This window comes from Equus przewalskii, chromosome 4 (genome assembly GCF_037783145.1).
Source record: "Equus przewalskii isolate Varuska chromosome 4, EquPr2, whole genome shotgun sequence".
Lineage (NCBI taxonomy): Eukaryota > Metazoa > Chordata > Mammalia > Perissodactyla > Equidae > Equus > Equus przewalskii.
This window is the reverse complement of record NC_091834.1, coordinates 106,210,180-106,225,334: the sequence shown is the minus strand read 5'-3', so window position 1 is coordinate 106,225,334 and position 15,155 is coordinate 106,210,180. Positions and strand designations below refer to the sequence as shown.

The window sequence follows — 15,155 nt, the reverse complement described above, 5'->3', positions numbered from 1 at the left end:
ACTGGCTCGCCGCTCTTACCTGCTCCGGGTTGGTTTTCTGTGAGTAAACAGCCCTCAGGGCATCGCGTGCTTTGGTTGTTGTCCAGTGCCCCGGTGCTAGGGAGGGTAGTGAGGGCTGGCAGAGGACGGAGCATTAAAGAACAGGCGGGAGTGATGTGTCCGTGGTGTAGCTTACAGGACAAATTGTTGGAACTTGCAAATACTCCAAACTAAGTTGTTAGAAATTAAAAAGGTGAATACAAGAGAGCAATAATAATAGTTATAAAGGGAAATGGGCAATTAGTGTCTTATTTAAGATGAGAGAGACCTGTCCAATATTGTAGCAGAGAGGAAAGTTCAGTGCAGAGGTTAAAGATGAAGGAAAAAGAAAATCTATGTGTGGGAATGCAGTTTTGAAGTCGTGTTCTCTTTATCTGGATGTTAAGTCTGAGGCACGGCAGCTTTTATTCTGATATAAACTGTGGCAACAGAGGAGCATCTTCTGGCTGCTGCCCCACGGTGCACACTGAGCTTCTCGGTTGAGGGAGCCGCTGCCGTTGCGGTGTGTGTAAATGAGCACATCAACACGCCACTTCCCATGAAAGCTCTCTTTTCTTTTTTGAGAAGGAAGAGGATAGAATGGGTATTTCTTTTCTAAGCTGTGACTATAGCCGTGTAGACAGTGGAAAAAGGAAGAATGTAGATGGCCCAAACAGAAATGTTGATCTGGACCAGTAAATAGAATGTTGCCTTAAAGAAGCAGAAAAATGAACGATTATGAGGTCGGCGTTGTTGATGAGACGTGAACTTGATGCTCAGGTGGTGAGATTGTGGGCTGGCGTGGGGAGTGAAGGGAGTGACCAGGAGTTGTGGCACCTGGATTTCTGCCACCAGCTTACCAGTGACCTTGGGTAAGTTGTTTCTCATCTCAGTCCAGCAGTTTCTTCATCGCCCCCAGGGAGATTGGACCTGAAGATAGCTAAAGACCTGAGCAGGCATGTACTTTATGACGATTCTAGTGGTCTAGTTGGGGAATATTTATTTTAACAAACTTCTAGATTCTTGTACTAATAGCCTCCTTGATGTATGTGCAAAGGAAAGGCTGCCTCATAATAAATCGGCAAGATTGTTTGATAATGAGATATTTTTGTTACATTTGTGATCAAAGCTTGAGATTTAGTTAAACCCTTTTGGCAGAGTTCATGATGCCTTCTTCTTGTGCTGACTTCCTGCCTCTGATGAAGGGCATTACGATAACACTAAGGTGCAGTCACGACGAGCTTCACCTGTAGGTGGCTGCAGAGCCAGCAGGCGGGAGGATTTGAGTGACAGAGCTTGGGAGGCTCAGCTACTCACAATTACCTTCCATACCCGTGTGCTCGGGGCCCTGGGAGTCTACCCTTAGGAGCTGCTTCTGCAGGGTTAAGGCGTGATGTTTCCAGGATTCGTTTTTAAAAACTCTAATACTTCTTAGAAATGGTGACGAATTACATCTCTGGCACTGTAGCGGGCGTTGGTGTATGTCACACCTTGTCATCCTATGGGGCAACATTATGTCAGAGGCGTGGAATGAGGAGAAGAAGTGCAGGCAGGACGCCTGCTCATTGCGTCTACTGTCAAGGTCGCACAGCTGGCCCACCTGTGTCCCGTGCCCCTTCCGTCCACTCGGCCCCAGCTACACTGGCCGGCTCAGTCTTCTGGTTATAGTCAGACTTCTTTTAGTTGCAGAAAACAGAAACCCATTCAAACTAGCTTTAGTTAAAATGGGAAGGGCATTTAATTTAAGGAACTGGAGAGCTCATGAAAGTCGAAGACAGGAAATGAAGAATGGTGGGTCTCACGTAAGCTGGAAGTGGGGATCAAATAATCGGGGGTAGAAACAGCCCCTGTTGTTGTCAAGTGTTGGCTACACTCCTCTCGTTTGGCAGACGGGCTTCCTCTGCGTACGCGTAGGTCTGAAATGGGCAGCCCAGCGCTGGTCTGCGAGCTTTCCTGGCTCCAATGCCATCCGCTCACTGCCCGATTCCCTCTGTCTCTCAGCTCACATTCCCGAGAAACACTCTGGCTGACTTGGCTGACCTGGTTTGGGAAGTCTTTGCGGCGGGCAATCCTTTTAGTAGCTGTGCCAGGGAGGTGGGGTCATAGGCTCTGCTGCCCTCTCATCCCCTCTCCCCACTGGGGGGGGGGATTCTCACCATTGCGAGATGGGGTGGCGGGGGGCAGGCACTTGGGGCTGTCTCTAATGCACATTGAGAACTGTTCTGATTATCTCATTCATTTGCACAAAAGACTTCAAAAAAAAAATCCTCATGTTTTACAAGACTCTCTACGATCTGGCCCACTGTGTCCGTCCAGCCTCATTTACTGCTTTTCCCCTTGTGCACTGCACTCTGTCCTGTCACCCTGGCCTTGCTGCTGTTTTCATGCCTGGCCCTTTCCTGCCTCAGGACATTTGCATCTGCTATTTCCCAGGCTGGAAACTCTTCCCTCCCAGTTATCTGCGTGTCTCGCTCCCTCACCTCCTTCAGGTCTTTGCTCAATGTCTATCTTATCATCTCGGTGGGGCCTCTCCTGAGCATCCTGTCCAGAACGATGTGATGAGGGCACATCACCTCTGGGACGATCTTCTCTGAAACGCATACCCCCAGCCTGACTATGAGACAAGATCAGACAGCCCCCACTGAGGCACATTTGTTACTTCTCAAAACTGTCAAGGTCATGAAAATCCAGGAGGCCAGGGAGCCACTGCAGACCCAAGGAGGTGATGACAATGCAGCAGGCGTGCTAGGTGGGGTCCTGGAACAGAAAAAGGACGTTAGAGGAAAAACCAGTGAAACTGAACAGAGTCTGGAGTTCCGCTAGTAATATGGCAATGCTGGTTTCCTGATTGTGGCAAATGTGCCATAGTGACAGGAAGCTGAGGGATGGGCTCTCTGACTGTCTGTGCAACTTTCCCGTAAATCTAAAACGATTCGAAACCAAACATTCTATTTAGAAAGAAGTACACGTTCCTTGACATTCCTTTTGCCTCCTCCCGCCTTTATTTTTCTCCGTAGCGTTTCTCGTCATCTGAGCCTGCTGCATTTTACGGATTTGCTCACTGTCTGCCTTTCCTCATCAGAATATGAGTTCCTGAGGTGGAGCTGGACTCCCAGGATGAGAGCTGTGCCTGGTCTAACCAGTGCTCAGGAAATGCAAGTTGAGCGGATGAGTGAAGTCCGCATTTCCCAGTGTGGCGCCAGGCTCTCCGCTCTCTCTCCCGCCGGTGTTCCAGCCGACTCACACATGGCCGAGGACGGTGCGCAGCCCCGGATGCAGGTACTGCCCACCGCGTCTGGGCAGGTGGCTTCTCCTCGCTGCAAAGCCCCCTCCTCACGTCTGTGCACTCAATTCTCTCCTTCAACTTCTGGATCAAATGCCGCCTCCTGGACGAAGCTGCCTCTAACCCCCAAACACAGCAATAGTTTCTCGGGAACTCCCCCAGCACCTCGCCTCTGTGCTCCGTGGTACTCGCCAGCATCACCCCATCTGATGCGTGTTTCTGCTTCACGACCCTCCCCTGGAGCTCGAGCTGCTCCGGGTCAGCAATGACTTTCCCTCGTTGTTTTTTTCTCCCAAACCCCAGTACATAGTTGTGTATCCTAGTTGTAGGTCCTTCTAGTTCCTCTCTGTGGGACGCTGCCTCAGCATGGCCTGATGAGCGGTGCCAAGTCCGCACTCAGGATCCGAACCTGGTGAACCACGGCCGCTGATGGAGCATACGAACTTAACCACTGTGCCACCAGGCCGGCCTCTCCCTCGTTTTTATATTTCCCGTGGTGTGGACACATGGCGTGTCCTCAAGGAAACATCTGCTAATGGATAAAGCTGAAGGTTGACTGACTAAAAATGGAAGGACCGGGAAAGTAGATGAGAGAGGTACCTACACTAGTCAATTTCCATGTGGCTTTGGGGAGAAACAGCCAAGATCAAAGTGGCAAGTCCTCTGTAGGTTGAGCATTAAAATAAACAGTGAATATATGCTGAAGACCTAAGACTCTGGATAAACATTTAAGAAGAGAATGTGTGTAAGCGGTCACTGGATCACCACTGAGGACCAGACGAAGAAAGGCCATGGGGAGGGAGAGCGGCGGGGAAGGGAAGAACCTGAGGGTTATCTGGCTTGCTTTCAAGGGCTGAAAAACGTGTAAAAATCCCCCACAGCAGAGAGCAAGGGGCTAGGCCAGATCTGCAGAAGCCGGCGCGCAGCGCGGAGGGCTGGGCTGGTGCGTAACTGCCTCGTACAAGTCCCTGCAGCGCATCCCAGGCCTGCGCCAGCTCGGAGCCGCCACGCTGCTGGCTGCTTGCTCCTTACCCTTCCAGGTCCGGGAGGCCTGCCAGCAGAGCATGCGAGCAGAAGCGAGGAGAACATTCCTCCTGCCCAACCACGTGGAAAGGTCTATTTTTCCACAGCCTGACACACCGAAAGCAAACTCAGACTGAGTGAGCACACACGAGAGGCTGAAAGGGCCAGATGGACCATCGAGTTGATCTGGTAATGAGTTTGTAAGCGTAGACATGCAAACATCCATGCTGGCCGCTCTTAGGAGCCCAGGCCTCTAGCGAGGTGGCTACAGGAGACCCTCCCTTCGCTGGGTGTGGCTGTTGGTAAACACCCAGGGGAGGGCCAAGCGGCGAGTGCCCAGGGTCGCAAGCCCCGCCTGCAGCGGAATTCAGAGGAACATCCAACTGTTGACGCAGCACAGAATTCTCGAAGAAATGTAGACTTTGGACCAACGGGCCAGGCTGCTGCAAACCGAGCGGATGCAGGGGGGCCAGGCCTGCGCAGCCCCGCCTGCCTTGTTCGCGGCGGGCGCCCTCCCGTGCCTGGCGCAGAGCTGTGACTTGGAGGTGCCCGGTGTCATTTTCTGAATGAAGGGCCCAGAAAGCAGGAAGGAGGGGAGACCGGAACTGGGGGAGGACCTGGTGAGGTGACGTCCAATCACTGAGTATTTCTTAGTTAAGGAGCACCTGCGGTGTCAGTCGCACGGGCTGCAGCAGAGTCATGGATGATCGTTCTCACCCCTTTCCCCTCCAGAGCTCCAGAGACACCCAAGGTCACAGGGTGGGTACTGAAAGAAGGTGCTGAGAGCAGATTTGATAGGTCAGATTCTGGGGTAGCCAGAATTAGGGCTGCCAGATAAAATCCAAGATGCCCCGGGTTCGGGGGTGTGGCCCAGACTCTGGAGAATCACTGTGGACAGAGGACCGGCGGTTCCGGCCCGTCTTGGGATCTGTAAGTGGTTAACGCTGAAGGGAAACGCAAGGATCGTTGTTGGGGCCGGCTTTTCCACACGTGGGCGTTGCGGCTGAGACACTTAGGTGAGGTTGGGTGCTGGGTTATGGCCTCCTGTCCTCGCCGCTTCCCCTTCGCCCTGTTCTCAGTGAGGAGTCAGTGCTGAAGGACTGGGGCGACGTGAGCACAGCGAGTCTGGCGTTCCCTGCGGTCGGAAGCTGCATTTTAAACGTGCCTGCAGCATAAAATGATCACTTCGACCCTGCACGAGGCAGTGTGAGCCACAGGAGAAAACCAGGCGGCACGGGTAGCTGTAGTCGACTTTTGACAAAAGGATGTGGCTTTTGTTACAATACGAAGTGTTGGTGTTGCCTTGAACAACAGAGGGCAAAAGAAATCAGCTACTTGACAGAGACCAAGTTAACCAAATATGAAGAAATAAAGTAGGCCCTGACTTTTCCACGTCCCCAAATCATAACAAAGTGCCAACTACGCGGAGAGCCTGTGACGTTCCTAAGTTTTGTACAATCTCGTGGTTGACAGGGACCTAAAGGAACGGGCACGCGGTCTAACTTCGTGTCTGAACCCCGGGAGCCTTTGCTTGGGCCCTTCCATGGATGGGAAGTCCATCTTCTGCTTTCCAAAGCGGCTAATATTTTTCCCCAGGCTCCAGGAGAAGTTGTGCTGAATTCCATTCCCGTGCAGCTTCCGCGCTGCTGACAAGCCGGGTGCCCACACACCTGGGGAGAGCACAGCATCGGTTACCTGAGACCTTCCTCGTTTGCACCAAGTTTGAGCTGACAAATCCTACAAGTTCCTTTTTGTCGGGAGTAAAGCACTGATTTCCTGCCTGCGGGAGGCCAAACTGGCACATCTGTGTCATACTGCTTAGCAGCTCACCTGGAAAACCCACTCAGGTGAACTTTTCTTCCATCAATATTCCTTTTTGTATTTTAACACTGTAGTTAGGAATGTAGGAGTGACATGCAGTCACTTGCTGGAATAGAAAACCTATGGCCAGTAAGATGGCATTTGGTTGAAGATATAGAACAGAGTGAGGCTAAATGCTGTGTTATTTTTAATAATGTTGGTTTTACTTGTTTTAAGAAAAAAGCATATTTTATCTGACATGCTGCTGTTTTTGTATTCATTTCACCAACAAGATAACAAAGTTCTGGGGAACACCATTTCTCTGGACTGTTTGATCACTTAGCTTGGAAAGGGTGCGAACCCGCAGGATCTGAACTGCAGATGCAGATCAACCGGAAGCCGAATTCTATTTAACTCGCTCATCTGATTTGGCTCCAGAAGGGTCACTGTTCTGGGGCAGACAGAAAGGTCAGTGGGACCTTGGCCCTGAGAACCTTATCACTGGGAGCCGAGGGGGAGCATAAAACAGGGGCCAGAAATAACAGAAATGCAAAACACGGCTCATAAGTTCTCTGGGAGATGCAAAAACGTTGGAAGGTTATAGCAGTTTTGACTCTGACACTGGGAGTGGGGGCCTTGGGGACCAGCATGAGGCCATGATTTATCCAATAGCCATGATTCTCTGTTCTCCTCATTGATTGTGAGTTTTTTTTTTTTTAATTATTACCTTGCAGAAGATACTTTCCAGAAGCCAAAAAACAGCCATTCTCTTGGTTGGTCTGATGCGTTATTGTCACCATTAGCTTCCAAGCGACAGAAAGCAAGCTCACATTGATTCTTGTTATCGATTTACAAAGATGAGAGCAGTCAGAATGCACCTGGAACTTTAGAAGCTTCCGAGCAATTCTGACACAAAGACGGAATATGCTTCCTCAATCTTCTTCCCAAATGATGTTTGGAAGAAAATTATGAATTTTGAGCTTCATATCATACGAGAAGTCAGCCTTATCAACTTCTCATGTATTCATTTTGATGAAAGTAGGGTTTCTTTTTGAAATCAAAGTTTATTTGGGGTGTCTCATTGGCACCACACCAGTGTGAAGCCTGCATCCTCCGGTTAAGTTTCCTTTTTACAGTGAACTCTTGTAAAGCCAACACTCATGCCCTTTGTGCGCTGTCTGGTGGGTGAATGAAGTCATGTGGCCTGCTCTGTGTCCGTCCGTCTCTGGGAAGGCACGGGGAAGGCGGTGGACTGGGGCAGTGCCTGCAACTTACGGCAGAACACACTTTGTCCGGAAGGCGGACGCCAGGCGCTTTCAGACAATGGGACTTTTCTAATAGAAGTTGAAAAATGACAATATTGTGCTATCACATAGTGCTGAAATGTCTTTTTATTAGATTCACCGTGCTCTTTCAGAATGAAGAGAGCTTAACTGTGGAAAGTTTGTTATTGGGAAAGGGGTTATGTCTGGAAATTTTGGGGTAAACACTCCTCTACTTTGTGAAAAGACCTTAATAACTGTAGTTATTGGAATGTCGGTGGAGAGAAAGTGAAACAAAGACCTTTATATGTGTTTATTTACTTATTTAGCAGATTGTTTCTTGCATTTGATATATGTGTATATTGTGAAATGATCACCTCAATAAGTCTAGGTAACATCCATCACCTCACATAGTTACAAATGTTTTTCCTTGTGATGAGAACTTCTAAGATCTAGTCTCTTAGCAACTTTCAAATATACAATACACTGTTGTTAACTAGAGTCTCAAAAGACGTCTCTCTTTAGATGCAAAATGAAGTCTCCTGCAGACTTGTGTTGTTTGAGACAGTGTTTCCAAAAGAATGGCAGGCAGTTCAAAAATGCATTTAAAGAATCGCAGGTAAGGTACAGACTGCGTGCGTGCGTGCGTGCGTGTGTGTGTGTGTGTATGTGTGTGTCTGTGTGTGTCCTGAGTGGCGCAAACTGCACTCCGCCGCTGAGCAATCTGTGGTTCACAGCAGGAAATCCCAGCGAATGCTCATTCTTTGGGGAGAGTCAGCAGACACCGCAGCAATCCGCAGCAAGCGTCCACCTGCTCTGGGGATGTCTTTTTCAAGCGAGTTCAGCTTACCTCTTCTCCTCTTAGTTTTCCTTTGCTTAATTGCAGGTGATGATTCAAAAAAACCCTCCACCTGTTTTCGCCCGGCTTTCATCTTTCGCAGACAAAGCAGGCTGGGGCTTGGGCCTTGATCTGTGGCATGCTCAGGGCCTGGGTATTAAAGGGGCTGGATCACCCTCAGGCTTTTAAGGGTTTTTTTGGGTTAAATTGATGAGCATGTATAATAAATTGAAGCTTTGTTGTTTGGCAGATTTTTTTTTTTTGTATTTGTTATTCTTTTATCAGTTAAGAGACTGGGGGCGGGGGGCACATCGTCTTCCCTCCCACGTCTCAGATTTGCCTTGAGATTTGTAATTGACTGGGATGAGCTTTGATATTACAAATATTTTTGTATGTTTCTGTTTCTGAAGTAATAACCCTAAATCCTAGCATCCGAGTACCTAGATAGCTAGTGTTTCCGGTCAGAGCAGAGTCTGTGCTGGGCCCGTGGATGGCCGTCTTCTCTGCATCTCTCTGCAGAGCTTCAGAACTGAAGTGAGCGTCTGACCTCCCCGGCTGGTCCCCTCGGCACCCTCCTGGCACGTGGGACATGCGCCACATGTTCTCTTTGCTGGATATTGGGAGTTCATTTCTTCCAGTCTGTAGTTTCCTTCAGTTTGTTTGTTTCTTTGGGATTTCATTTTGTTCAAAGCAGAAGTGAATGAATTTAGTGAGTGTATCTATTAGGACCGCTTGCCTTTGAGAAGCACCACAGATCAGAAAGGCAAAACATACACATAGCTCAACTATTCAATCTAGGAACAGTCCACTTCAGCAGGCTTGTCTGGGGTTGTAAACATGCTGTGTAAACACACTAAACATCAGGTTGGGTAGATCCTGTGTTCCACGTAGAGAGGGGGTCATTTAAAGGATGCTGTTAGATTTATCTCTGATGCTTCTCTGACACCAGAATACAAAAGAACGTGTGTGTGTATAATGTGTATGTATGTGCGTAGTGTGTATTTATGTGTCGATACATTCATTTTGGGGTGGGAGGAGGGGACATTTGTCAAGTACCTTCTTTTCTCCTTTGATTCCTGTAGGCGCCATGCGCGGGGGCGGAGTGAGGGAAAGTGAGAATGCACAGGAAGGCTGTGTTGACTTTGTTTTCAGTCTGCGCTGTTTTCCTTGGGCTGAGGTGATTGAACTCTGCCTGTACTTGCTAAAATGCTCGACTCCCTCCGCTTAATTCTTTGTAAATAAAACAGAGCTCCCTCTCCCCGAGCCGTGGCTTATTTCTAGTTTCATTCACTACCACGGTGCAGTCTAATCGTATCTCTTGGAAATAATATGAGAAAGTTATGCTGTTTTACTCCATCAGATTTAATAAGTTTGGATGCTTTCCAAGTACTAGGCATTAATCACACTTAAACCCAGGCCTTGATAGTTCATCCACCCGGAGTATTCATGTCAGAGACATAAAACAATCTGCTTTAATGCCCCAGCCCTCTTCAAATGGAGCACTCGCCTTGTGTTAATAAAACTTGCTTTGTATGGAGGGGCTGGGGTGAGGACTGGGGGCGGGGATTTTTATATCATGTAAAGCGTTTCATGGGCTGAATTCTCCTTTCTCATTTTAAAGCTTTGCAGAATTATATGGAAAAAAATGGAATAAGCTAAGCTCGGAATAAGAAGGCATTAGTCACACCTTGGCAGTGTCCAGAGTTTGGTTTACATCAAAGAAATGGAGAGAAACGTGGTCCTTACGATTGGACAGCTCTCCTTTATCTCAGGTTCCATTCTGGGATGACAATGAAACTGGGTGCTGATATTCACCTATTTTCCAGTAGGTGGGTACGGTGTTCATTGACCATACAGCTGGCTGTGATAGAAGGTGAGACTGTGGGAAATAGACAGAGAAAAACAAAAATAAAGGAGTACTTTCTTTATCACCAGCATGTGTTCGGTCTGCTCTTTAGACTGGTTTTGCTGGAGTCCTTTTAAAGGGATGCTTTACTGTCTCTGCTCCATCCCCGTTGCTAACGCTTGCTAAGACATTGTTATTTGTTTGTTTTGGCATGAAAGTCTTCATGTTGTACAGAGTTATTTTAATATTTAATCAGAGTGACAAAATGTCATTTGATATTTCACTGATGATTCTCCCATGTCATGAGGAGAAATTGGTTCCAGTGGACAAAGGGTGCCCTGAGACCACCAACTCTGCCAGGGTGGCATTTACTGATAGTGGGGCTGAGTCCTGAGTTGCTTTTGATTCTCAGTCTATAGAATGTGGTCACTGCAGGTTGCCTGTCAGGCTTTGAAGCAGAAATACCTGTCCCTAGATGGTGGGCTTGGCACTTTATCACTCCAGGAGACAGAGGAGAAGTTGCACCTGTGTAGTTCTGCAGTTGCACACGTACAGACTCTGTTACGAGATGGTTAAACTCAAGGAGTGGAGAGAAGGCTCGTGTGTGTTAGGCATCACGCAACACAAGGTGTGGTAACGAATTGTGGAGTGGTGTGGTGCCGACGCTGAATTCAGGGAAGTTCTGAGAAGGGACAGACCAGCCTCGGAGATGTCAGCAGGAAAGTAACTAAGGGAAAGAAGCCATGCCTCAGCCCTGGCTGATTTCAAAGGCCCTCTTCCTCCTACTCCATCCTATTTCCCTGGCCCTTCCACAGGTCTCATGCACCGTCCTCCACTGGATGATGCATGACTCGCCACTCGAGGATTTCTGGAACCATGCGTGTGTGTATTTTATGTCGTTTGGTGAAAATTACAGATGCAAGATACTTCATCTTCAATCTGAGAATGCGATAAACTTCCTGGGCTGAAACAAGCAAATGAGCAAGCAAACAAACATGCAAAAATTAAGAAATCTTGATACAACAGAGGACCATTTACAATTGCATAGCAACTGATTAACCTTAGACACATTAGATAGCTGGACGACTGCTTTTCTCTCTCTTTTTTATAATCCATGCCGAAAAGGAGTCTATCTTTTGAAAATATGGCTCAGATATGTATGGAGTTGATTTGTTTCAAATTGTGTGAACATTTAAAATGAACACTAGCCTTGGTATTAACATTCAAAGTTTAGAATATGTTTAATGGGGGTTGTCTTTATCCACAAGCTGTAAATATATACATCTATGTATGTTTGCATGTTACAAATTCAGCATTTATCTGGGACATATATGCTATCAGCAAGTTGTAGTAAAGTTTGATGGCACGATTTGCAATGCTGATTTTGGGAGAAGGGACTTATCTCTTAGGAAGCTCACAACTTTGTATGGTAGCTGCAATCTTTCCTGGAAAATATCTTAATCCGTATGATATGAATGCTGTGACTCGTTCTTTCAACATCAGTTGAAGAAATATTTGCCTAATGCCTGTTATGATCACAGCACGCTTCTAGATGTCAGGGATGGACTAGTGAGTAAACAGACCAAGTTCCAGCCCTCATGGAGCTTGCATTTTACTGGGGAGGGAATGACAGGGAAGAGTAATATCAAAAGGATCAATATAGGTTAGAAGTGACAAGTGCTATGAAGAAACGAATGTAGGGTAGCGAGATGGGGAGCAGTGGGAGGATGGTTGACACTTTCATATGGTCAGAGAAATCCCCATTGACAACAGGGCCTGCGGGCAGAGACCTGAATGCAGTGAGTGAGCAAACCTTGACAGTCTCCAAGGGAAAGAACATTCTAGGTGGCACAGTAAGTGCAAAGACCTTGAAGTAAGAGCGTGCTGGATGTGTTCAAGGAATGTCTGTCGTTCTCCTGCAGCATATATCATCTGTATAAATATATTTTTAATTTAACCAAAGTTTTAAGTATAAAGAAATTGCTTTCCCAAAGAGATTTATAACTATGTGAGGGCTGAAACTCTATCCTAAATGTATCTTGTACTTTTGCAATGTTTAGTCCAACGGTGAACTCATAACAAGTGCTCCGCAGATACATGCTAACTTTAATGGACTCAGTGACTAAAATGTTACTACGAACATCAACTGTAGTGTGAAGGATATGCAGTTGATATGGAACATTTTCCAAGGAAAAGAAAAAGTTCAGCTTTCTCAACCTTTCTTTTCAGTTGCCTTTCCATTAAGATTTTATGTAGTTTCATCAGGCTCAAATTAATAATTGAACACTGTCCCAGGAAATGGCCCAATACTGGATATTTGATAAAACTTTTTCTTCCCACAGACTGTCCGTGAGATAAAGGTGCTGTCCTCTGAGATTCCACAGTTAAGTGGAATTAAATGGGAAATTTTTGCCTCCTAATGGAGCACAGTGACACATGGTAAGTATTTTGGAAGTTAATTTTGGGTTCACTGTCAGCTTTATTAAGGGTACATTTTACTTTATGCTAGAGGTATGCTCTGAGAATGAAGGCAGATGGCGATTGAAATGAGTGAAAGCACTTCCTGTGTTTTTGGGAGGCTTTAGTCCAGAGGAAACCTGTGGTAAATCATTGATAAAGCAAAGAATCTTCATGCGGATATCCCAGGTGTAGTTTGTGTAGAAGCAGTCTGAGCACATGCGTATTTTTCTGTGTTACACAGTTATAATGGGGAGAAGAACCTTCCAGAAGGGCAGTAAATGCCAAGGGTCTGACGTGGGAAGGGTTCTTGGAGTGGTCAGTGAATGTCAAGAAGACCATTCTATTGTGTTGCTACAGCGTACACGTCTGTGTAAATCTCTGCTCATTGTAGTGAGCCGTTGAACGTGGGCGGACCAGAACTGAGTTGTAGAACTCAACACTCTTCTGATGTGTTGTGATATTTCCAGGATTGAAGGAAACCTGGAGGAGGCGGATAGGAGGAGGAGTGCAGGGAGAGGCAAGGAGAGCTTTCTGCCATCTTAGTTTGTGTTTCCCTAAGTGCAGCCCCTGAGAGAAGGATCTGGATGCAAGTGGCTTGTTTGACCCTAATAAACCTCCTGAGGGAGGAGACCCATAGGCCAGACAAGCCCCATAATTTGGAGTGCCCACTGCAAGATGAAAATGCAACCCTTTGTTGACAGTGATTAAAAATTTCAAGACAATCACTGCAGAGCATAAACCAAGCACGGGACCCATCTAAGTGAGGGGCTCTGTGTGACCATGAGGCACAGACGGCAAACCTGTCAAGAATCTGGCTCTACCCATAGGGGTGTGTTTATGAGTAGGTGTCTGCTGTCGGCGGCTGGGGCTTAGTCCCACTGGGGACCCCGTGTGGAGGACGCTGCAGGGTAGTCCCCTTGAGGAGGAGGTATTTATTACAGCTCCCCTCTAGCATCAGTTGAGGTTGTCTTGGGGGCGTGAACTCCCTTACATTTCTGGTTTACCCTTTGTGTTTAGGCTGCACACTCCAGGGGCAAAAGGATGTCTTCAGACAGACAGAGGCAGGGATGTGTCCTGTTTGTGGGCTGTCTGTGCTGATCTCGAGGGCAGACTGTGGCCAGGCACTGAAAGGACCTGCTGTGTACACCTGTTGGCCCGCCCCCTGAAGAGGCCACTTTCCTGTAGGATGTGCAGTGACACAAAAGCTCGCAGTCCCCTTCTTCTTTTAGACCAGCCTCAGGCCAAGTGCACAGGTACACAGCACAGTGCTGGGGGCAGAATGGATTCCGCTGGAGGTTGAGCCTGAGGAGGACTCTGCTTAGAGTCCAGACTGCCCGACAGAGGGCGTGCTGATGACCAGAATGCGCACATGAATCCGTAGGGGAGGGTCAGAGGGAAGACCCTTTGAGAGGAAACTCTGTATGAACAGAACAAGCTCAAAAATGGGGGAAGGAAATGGACGGTTGCCGTCATAGTCCCTTAGTGTAGTACTCATGAGAATATTCAAAATGCCCCCCCAATGTCATTTAACGTAAAACTACCATTTAATAACACTTTAATAGTACATGTGAAATGTTTTTTTAAAGAATTCTCTTTTTTGTTTTTTTAAAGACTGGCACCTGAGCTAACATGTCTTGCCAATCTTCTTTTTTTTTTTTTGCTGCTTCTTCTCCCCAAAGCCCCCCAGTACATAGTTGTATATTCTAGTTGTGAGTGCCTCTGGTTGTGCTATGTGGGATGCTGACTCAGCGTGGCCTGACAACCAGTGCCGTGTCTGCGCCCAGGATCCGAGCTGGGGAAACTCTGGGTCGCTGAAGCAGAGCGCACGAACTTAACCATTGAGCCACGGGGCCAGCCCCTACGTGTGAAATTTGTAGCCCAATATTCTCATGCCTCCAAGTTCTTGGTCATGAGACTATCTGTTGCCTCAGTCTCTTGTGCTTCCTCAAAATGGGAACATTCTCTCCTGATTCTCCTTGGGGCCAAGGAAGTGCATAAGTTCACCGCCATTCCCTGTGCCTCTGCTCCCAGGAAGGCACTGTTCCCGAGGTTCGAGCATCAGCGGGTGGGAGCCATGTGACTTAGTTCTAGCAAATGGGAACGTGAGCGAAAGCACTGGCTCCTGGTTGAGGCAGTTGGTAGCTGGTGTGCCCATCACTTCTCTCTTCCCTTCCACATTTCTGGAATCCTTTTATGAAATTCTCTCTCAGGTGGGAAGCATGCTATTCAGGCCATTGGGTACTTCATTTCTAAAACACACCGTATCTCTTTATTAGTATCAAAAAGCCTCACATAAATGTGTCCGTTCAATACTCACGGATCGCCCGCCACGTGCTAGGCATTGCTCTGGGTGGTGGGATGAACAAGACAGCCCACCCCAGCTCTCATGGGACTCATGTTCTAGTCGGGGAGACAGATAACACGCAAATGAATGACAAATTGATAACCGAGGACAATGAGCAATGCTATGGAGAAAACAAAAGATGTGCTGGAGAGACAGAGTTAGGAGGATGGGAATCGGAGGGTTAGAGGAGACCGCAAGGAAGAGTCAGCATGTGAACTTAGATCTGAGTGGCAGGAAGGAGCGAGCCATGCAAAGGCCCGGGGCAGAGCGATTTAGGTGCA

At 47.6% G+C, this 15,155-nt stretch overlaps 1 protein-coding gene across 6 annotated transcripts in view; it reads left to right on the top strand.

The window, feature by feature from the left end:
- Nucleotides 1–786: 786 nt before the first annotated feature.
- The window catches only part of LOC139083091 (uncharacterized), a 130,852-nt gene continuing 116,483 nt past the window's right edge, over nucleotides 787–15,155 (top strand). For 5 of the 6 annotated variants that reach the window (XR_011539654.1, XM_070618062.1, XM_070618063.1 and 2 more), the window contains exons 1-2: nucleotides 7,883–8,005; nucleotides 12,413–12,509. The gene's annotated coding sequence lies outside the window, so the exon portion shown is untranslated. Of the gene's footprint in view, nucleotides 891–7,882; nucleotides 8,006–12,412; nucleotides 12,510–15,155 lie in introns of those variants that run through there. The other variant, XM_070618060.1, reaches the window with a different exon arrangement.